Consider the following 8411-nt stretch of genomic DNA (forward strand, 5'->3'; position numbering starts at 1 on the left):
CAGACTGGGTGATGCTGACTGTCCCACCTGGCCCTCACCACTGCTGGAGTCAGACCCCAGAGCCCATCCCTGGGAGCTGGGAAAGTCACTGCCTTTCCAATCTGGGAGTTCCCTTCTATGATTCAAGGATTCTTCTGCATGAATATTTCATATATGAATCATATATGATGATCTCAAAGCAGTTTAGGTGCCCTCAATGCACCATGGTGGCAAACTCCAGCTCCTCATCCCCACACAAACACTGATATATTCAATTCCAAGGTCAGCTCAATCACATGAGCCTGAGAAAAGAAGGAATAAAGGTTCCAAAGGTGTTTTTTCAGGGCCCTGATCCCTCTGCATGGGTGGGCAATGGAGCAGCTTGTGGCTAAGCTGCTGTTCTGCTGGGGGTTGACTCTGATACATCCATGGTCCAAAGCTGGGATCAGCAAAGGAAAAATACTAATGCTGTGCTATTAAAGCAACCTGCTGGGTTTGCTCTTGCCCCTGTGGAACTGAAATTCTTCATGGGGAGAAAGCTCAGTGGGGTTTTTGGAGGTGCTTCAAGGGTTTTGTGATCTCTTGGAATTTGACTTCTGCCAGCCCAGCTGGAGAGCCACAGATCTCCACACTCAGAGCTGGAGGGTTTGAACCACTCAGCTTCCTAAATTTGTCCTTCTTCCATCCTTTGCTTTGTGGGATGTTTTCATGTTAATGTTTTGGAGACCTGGGGCACTATCCCTGTGCTGCCAGCAGGCTCTGTGCCTGTGGTATGGAAATTTGTTGTCTCCAGAACAGTTCTCTATGTAAAGTTGTGGTTTAGGTCTATTATCATTATTTAATGTCACTTTTGCAGAAGTGTAGTAGTATAGCTTTTTATAAAATACATTATAATTCTGAACTTTGTTGTTAGCAAGACAAAGCAGAAATAACAGTATGCTGGGTTCAGTCATCAATACACAGGGTATATCATCAATCAAATCCATAAAGCTTTTAAGCTGTCTTGTTTTAAATTAAGGTTTACAATGCATTACAATGGAATATTTAAAACTGTGTACACTTTTTATCAGCTCCTCGTGACTCTGTAAATGCTTTCTGATTAGTAGGTAGACTTGATTCAAAGCTGACTTTTACAATTAAATCCATTTATTTTGCAGGACATTTACCTCCATTGCACGAAAGGACTCAGGGCTCCATTTTCATTTCTCATCAAACGCAAAATTAAATCAGACCCAACTTTGACTTGCACTGAAATCTGACAAGACTTGGGGGAATTAAAAGTTTGTCATTGCATTAAGACTCCAGGCAGGATGTGGCCTTGTGGTGCAGAAAAGGAAACATATAAAAAGGGGCAATATTTATTAGTGGATGCATGTCTAGTGTCTATACCATCCATTACACCAGAGCTTCCACGGCTCCAAGAGTGTCAGGGCTGCACACTGTTAAATGCCATTTGGATACATCAGGGAGACATTAATGTGCTGTGCAATCACAGAGGCAACACGGGGAAGGATGGAAAGGGAAACAGATGCAAAACGACTTGTCTGCAGTCAGCCATTCAGCAGGAGAACTGTGATTACAACCACGTCTCCTCATTCCCAGGCTGCTGCTCTGAATGCAGCCAGCAGAAATCCCCATCCATCCCCTCATCATACCTGCACGCCCTGCCTGACAGCTGGGTAAGAGGAGCTTAATTTGTAAGAGCAGAGGCAGCAGTGGCAGGAGGGGAGAAGGTTCTAATCCTGCTCCCACCCCCCTAAACATCTGCCCTGGGGTAGGGACTTAGCAGGGGAAGAGGGAGGTCTGATGTGCAAGAAGAGTTTGGTTTCCAGCCCTAGGCTTCTCCAGCAAAACCTTCAAAGATGAAAAATGGAGAGATGAATTGGGGTTTAGAGGCTGTAGATGCAAACAGAAGTGGCATGGAAATACGATTTGGTGCTTGAAAATTACTTTCTTCCCTTTTCCTTTCAGAAATTTGACACCTGATTGACAAGCACCCTGGGGATTCAGCAGAAGGGCTGCGGACAGACAGGAGTGGAGGAGTGAAGAGGAGGAAGGAGGAGGCTGGAAGAAGGGTGGAAGTGGGAAAATAGAGCCCACACAGACAGGTGAGGTGACCAAAGTCCTGATGGGAACAGAGTAGATCAGCAGTTTCAAGTTGAATCATAACTCTATTGAAATCTTGGTTGTCATTCTTAGACTAAAAAGAAGAAGCTTCTAAATTTCAGACACAACCCCCGTTATATTTATGGCTATTTGAGTCGTGCCCACAATCTGTGCAATGCCAGGAGGAATCAGAGACATAGATTAAAAGCTCAGATCAAACCAAAATACTCTCTTCACAATCCTGATGGAGGCTGTGGTCAAGGCAGGAGCTGGCTTTTAACTGTAACCATACAAGACTGACAACTAAATGAAGGGGAAATGAAAAGCCAGTTTAATTGTTGCCTGTTGTTATTGTCAAAATGACTGGCTAATTAAATATTTATTGTTTACTGGTTTCAAGCCTACATTTGGCATGTTGGGATACTGTGTAATCAGTAGATCATACAGCTCCCCAGAACAAAATAGTAACCTCACAAAAGCCTGTTGTGAGGATTAGCTGGCTAATGGGCTTGACTCACCCCCCCCTGAGCACCCAGGGTGCAATTTGCTGTTGAGGTTTTGAGTTCCCAGCTGGAAGTGCTTCATGCTCCCATTGCATCTCCCAGCAAGGATGCAGCTCCCTCGGAGCCCTGCCAGCAAAAGCTGCCCAGGAGCAGCAGTGATTTAGTACAGCTGCCTCCATCCTCTCCCTTTCCTGCCCTCACCTCCTGTCTGGCCACTTCCAGATCCTGTGCTTGATGGTTCAGCATCTGCCCTGAGGAATGAGGTTGTGCTCTGCTCCTCTTCCTAAAGGGAAGCTTTCTAGCAAGCAGAGATGCCTGGAGCTCCAGACATCAGGATGCTTTCTGCTTAGGATACATACTATTGGTTTTCTCCATCAGCAGAAAAAAAAAAAAAAAAAAAAAAAAAAAAAAAAAAAAAAAAAAAAAAAAAAAAAAAGATCTTGCAGGATCTCACACTCCTGTCATGTCTGAGAGGAGTGGTGGTCCCTGGGGGTAAAACAGTGCCATGTAAGAAATTAGGATATTGGGAAGACCTGCAAAGATACACGAAGTCCTAAAATATTCTCTGTGCTTCCAGCTGCAACTTTCCAGGAATAGTATTTTAGGATGGGGGAGAAAGAACATTTACACCAAATGGTCCTAATGGATGGCAGCCATTGGGTGCCAGACCTGGGAGATGCTCCTGTGAGCCTCCTGATTGATGCAACACTGCCAGCTGCTCTGGGGAGGCTCACAGATTGCATAGGGAAAAAAAAATCATGCCAAGGCTTTCAACAAAGCTTTTTTTTCTGATTTCCACCCCCAGGTGACAAGGCTGGGTCTCAGCAGGCTGCTGGCCTCAAGGGCAAGGGGGGGACAGGACAGCTGGGCAAAGGTAAAGCCAGAACACCCACTCTCAGCCAGCAAATGTTGCAGGGGAAGAGTGCCAAGCTGCAAGAGAGCAAGGTTTGGGAATGTTTGTGGGCCTGAAGACATCTTTATTAGGAAGAAGGAGGAGAATCCAGGCAAGTAAAGCCAAAAGGAAGGAGGGAAAGTCTGCAAAACAGAGAGTGGGCACATTGCAGGAAGTTTCAGAGCTCTCCCCACTAGCAATAAGGCCTTTTCAGTAACAAAATTAAAATGAAACAAAACGCTCAAAAAAAGGGAAAAAGGTGGCATTTGCAATTTCTCAATTAAAATGTAATTTACACCCCGTGCCATCTCTCAGATAAAGGCATTCTTTGCTCACCCAAGTGTGAAACAATATTTACAGGAACATTTTGTGGCTCAGTACTCTGCTCCATCATTGCAGCTCCTGCACACCCAGGGCCACACGTGCTGGCTCTGCTCCCCTGCCAGGCTTCCAGGCCAACATCTGGACACCACCAGGAGTGGATCTGGATCTCCTCTGGGTCTGAGCTGCCTGCCCAGGGCTCCCTTTGTGGCCAAGGAATCAAAGTGCATCCCACCCAGGGCTGTGCTGAGTGGGTAGGCTGAGACCTTCCCTGGGAGCCACCCCTCCCCACAACCCTTCCCTGTCTAATCCTGCCAACACCTGACTTCAGAGAATTTTTTCTAAGTGCCTTGACACTGAAATGGAGTTTTACTGGGTTGCTAGGACTGAAGAAGTGTGGGAACAAGGATGCTCTTGTAGATTCTTGTGTTAAGGAGGAGCTGAACTGCTGAGGGATGATTTACTTCCAGCAGCTACTCCAAGGTGTGCAGAGAAGGGGTTGGAATAGCCCAGGACAGTGCTGGAGTCACCATCCCTGGAGGCATTTAAAAGGCATTTGGACCTGGTCCTTAAGGTCATGGTTTAGTAGCTGACTGTGGTGTTAGTCAAAGGTTGGACTGGGTGATCTTGGAGGTCTCTTCCAACCTAAACATTTTGTGATTCTGTGGTTGTGTTCTGCTACATCATTTCTGATCCTTTTGGTGTGCTTCTGAAAGTGATCTCCTTCCAGCTCTGTCAAGCTCAGATTGTTCTGAAGAAGTTTTGGCATAAAAAAGGATTGGAAGATGTTTCTGTTACTTAGCTTTTTGGTATGTAGTCTTGGCATGATGTCTGTCAATGCAAGGATTTAATCAGAAAATCACATACTTGCAATAGCTTAGTTAGAAGATTTGGGTTGTATCAAGTCTCTTGTTTTTTTCCCAAGCTACTTAGATCCATTCAAGGGCAATGAATTTGCAGTTTGTGTTTAGGATGGGAATCTGCATGAAAGTTAATAGAAATCTTACAACAAGCACCCCACTCCCATTAATTAATTCCCTAATCTGGTGAAGCATTAGTCATATGCTTAATTTTAAGCATTTGATCTCTGCAATCAAAATTGCTGGCTCTGATCCGAAGCCAATCAAACCATCACCAGCCTTGCCACTGATTTCCATGGATGAGATCCAAAGGGACTATGCACATGTTAAAATTAAACACATCTGTAATTGCCCTTCTGGGGGCCATCTGTAGACCTCCTCAAATCACCTGTGCCAAGCAGGGCCCTACAAAATCTTAAAACCAAGAACAAAAATGTAGCAACCTCTCCAAAAATTGTTCCTACCCATGAATGTGTAAATTTACCCAGCAGTTCATTGCATCTTCCTGGGGTTTGGCTCCTGTCCCTCATCTACTTGCTAAATTAAAGAATTCCAGACACCATGGCACAGGCTGTCTCAGACTGAGAAATATTTGGGACCAAAACTTCATCTTGACCTGGTAACAGGAGGTCAACCACCTCTCCTTAGCACAGTGGGACTGCATGGCAGTGACTGTCTGCAAAATCAGCCACCAAACAGGTGTCCCAGGGGGGGTTGAAGGGATCTGGGGGGTTTTTGATAGAACAGAGCCTGCTGGCATAATGCTTCTGTGCAAAATTTATTGTTGGAGTTCAGAGCACAACTCTAGGTCGACCCCATCTCTCATTTTTAAGTGGTTCACCTTTAGTTACTCTGAGATCTTTGCTGGGAGTGGATGCACCCATTTTAGCCTGAATCCAGGGGACATCAGGGTTTCCTCAGGACATGTGGCAGGGAATTGAGTCCTGACCCAGAATATCTCCACCTCCTCAACAGCCCAGTGCCTACAAAATTACTCCAGACTAGAAAACCCTCAAATTAGACAACTAAACTGGCAAAATACCTCTAGTCATGAAGAAATCTAATAATTCCTGGGTTGGGATGTTTTGTTGGGTTTTTTTTCTCCCCTCTACTTTCTTTTTAATTATTATTATTATTAGAATGGATTAGCTCTACACACTCTTATCTGCTTTGCAATCCAAAGAATTATAGATAGTAATTGGATAATCTCTCAATTATCCCCAGTGACTTAATTATCATCATTAACTATATTTATTTCCCTAATTTGGAGGATTTCTTCTGGGGGTTCAATTCTCCAGGCATATTAGTTTGACTGATAACACTGTATACTGGCAACAGCAAGGCAGAATTACACAATTATTTAAAAAATGATGGGTCATGTCTTACAAAACACAAGCAAAAAAAAAATCCCATTCTATTTTAGGGGCATGTCTAAAATCAGAACTCTCAGCTCCAAACTTGATGGTGAAATTTCATCCCTATTGCACTGAGCTGCTGATTGAACAGAGGAATTTCTTGTGTTCTACAGCAAGAAATGGCAACTGAAAATCAAAAGTCAATGCAAATGGCAAACATAATACCTTAAGGAGAGAGAGTCATGATCTGAAATTTTGGAGGTAAGGCAGCTTCTTTGTCTGACTGGTACACTTGTATTTGAGCATAATTACAAAGCCCTGGAAGTGAAACTTAATTCCTGCAGCTTTAGACTAGGAGATGGATCCCTCAGCTAATGCAGAAAGGTCTCATCCACGTGGTCTCCATAGGGATCTTCCCTACAGAGGGGCTTTGAGCCCCATCCTGATGCTGTTGAAGCTCAGAGGATGGCTTGGGCTCAGTCTCCAGCATGCTGACTTCAATACTCAGGAGCAGAGAGCTGGTCCAGCACCATTTCTGACATTTCTGATTTCTTTCCACCCCAATTTTCTATGCATTTTATTTGGATTTTTTTAATGAGCCTGAAGCAGAAAAAAAAAATGATGTTGGAAATTGCTCTACATTGGTCGATTGTCTCTGGCTAAGTTGGGAGCATTTGGCCTTGCTTATTTGTAATAATTTAAAATGAGGACCCCATGGAGGGTGGTAATTTCCAGGGTACAGTCTCAATTGTGCTATGTACATATTGTGAGGCAAGGGGTGGGGGAACTGCCAACATATCTAGATAAATCTTTGAGCTGCTGCTTATTATTCCAGCTGTATCTTGGTTCAGTAGACCAAATGCTGTTAAAATCACCAATGTGCTCACAGGAGAAGCAAAATCATTTGATGCTCTTTTTCTGATGACCAGAGCAATGAAACCTAAATTTTCAGTGTAACCTATAAATTCATTTCAATGTAATGTATAAACACATGGGTTCTTTGAGGTGCTCTGCTGTAGGTGGAGGGTTGGTTTTTGGGTTTTTTTCCTTAGGTTCTCTGTGTTATTACCCTGTGCTCCTTGAGGCTAAGCTACTCCATCAGTCATCACACCATCACCCACCACCTTTGGTGGCCACCCAGCAAAGCCACAGGCTGCTGGTGTGCCTTTTGCTTTCCTGAAGGATAACCTTGAATTTTGATTGTTATTTTTTTAATGACATCCAGTGAACTGCTAGTACTGTTTCCAAGATACCCATTTCATGCCTGAATATTGGCTTTTGGGTCTGACACAGCAGGAGCATGCTCACACCTCTGCTGATAGCTTGTATGCAAGTAATTTGTTTTCTCAGGGTTATTTGTTTAGATGACTCTTTGATACCAAACTTCAATTTCATCATCTTCAGTACACCTCAGATTAGGTCTTCTCTATTACTTGTCCTCTGGACTTTATTCTTTCACTCAAACTAGAGCCAAAAGTCTGAGACCAGCTGTAGATCAGGTGCCAATATCTGGTGTAAATCCAGGTAAGCCAGTGGATTAGACAAGCAGAGGATCTGGCTCCATATATATTAGAGAAATAAATCTCACCTGGGCTGAGAGACTGCTTTAGTTTATTGTGCTGGTAAAAACCTAATATAGATTCCTGCAGTGGATGAGCATAGGGAGCTCCATGGTTTCCTCTGTGCATTTGGCAAGCCTGACCACTCCAAATTCAGCTTTGTGCTTTTATTTGTCTGCCTTGCTAAGACTGAGCAGTGAGGTTGCTCCCATGGCAAAGTTAACCAGTTAACTGGATTTCATCTTGCAGTGAAGGGAGCTCAAGGGAAAGCAGCCTGATTTCAATGTAGAGCAGTGATGTTAAAATTTAATGTGCTTTAGCCAGAGAGCTTTTAAATCACATCTCTCTTTAACCCCAGCACCTTTCCTGAGTGCCCCTGAATTGCTAGGGCACAAACTCAGCCAGGATTTATTTGCTGTATTTTCACCAGGCGTGGGAAATGAGATGGAATTTAGCCTGGAAGCACTGGGAAGTGCCCACCCGTGCCAGATCCCATCCCCTTGGTTCATTTCAATGTTTCCACAACAATTTTTTCCCCAAAGGCAGACCTGGGGTTATCTCAGCTCAGTCTCTTGACACCCAGATTCTCTCTCAGACCTGGAGCAATTTGATAAGGTGAGAAGCTCAGCTCTCACTTAAGATACTCAGAGAAAAGCCTGAAGGCATGAAGTGGGGTATATCTGGGAGGTACAAATGCTGGATAGCAAAATAAATCTCTTGCTTCATATATTAGCACTTAAAGACTTTTCTCACCCTCCTGAGGAGTCACCATTCAGGGGAGACTGTAGCACTTGTGATTAACCACACTGCTCACCCCAGAGAAGGAGCCTCTGAAT

Source organism: Heliangelus exortis, chromosome 13 (genome assembly GCF_036169615.1).
Source record: "Heliangelus exortis chromosome 13, bHelExo1.hap1, whole genome shotgun sequence".
In the NCBI taxonomy this organism is placed as follows: domain Eukaryota; kingdom Metazoa; phylum Chordata; class Aves; order Apodiformes; family Trochilidae; genus Heliangelus; species Heliangelus exortis.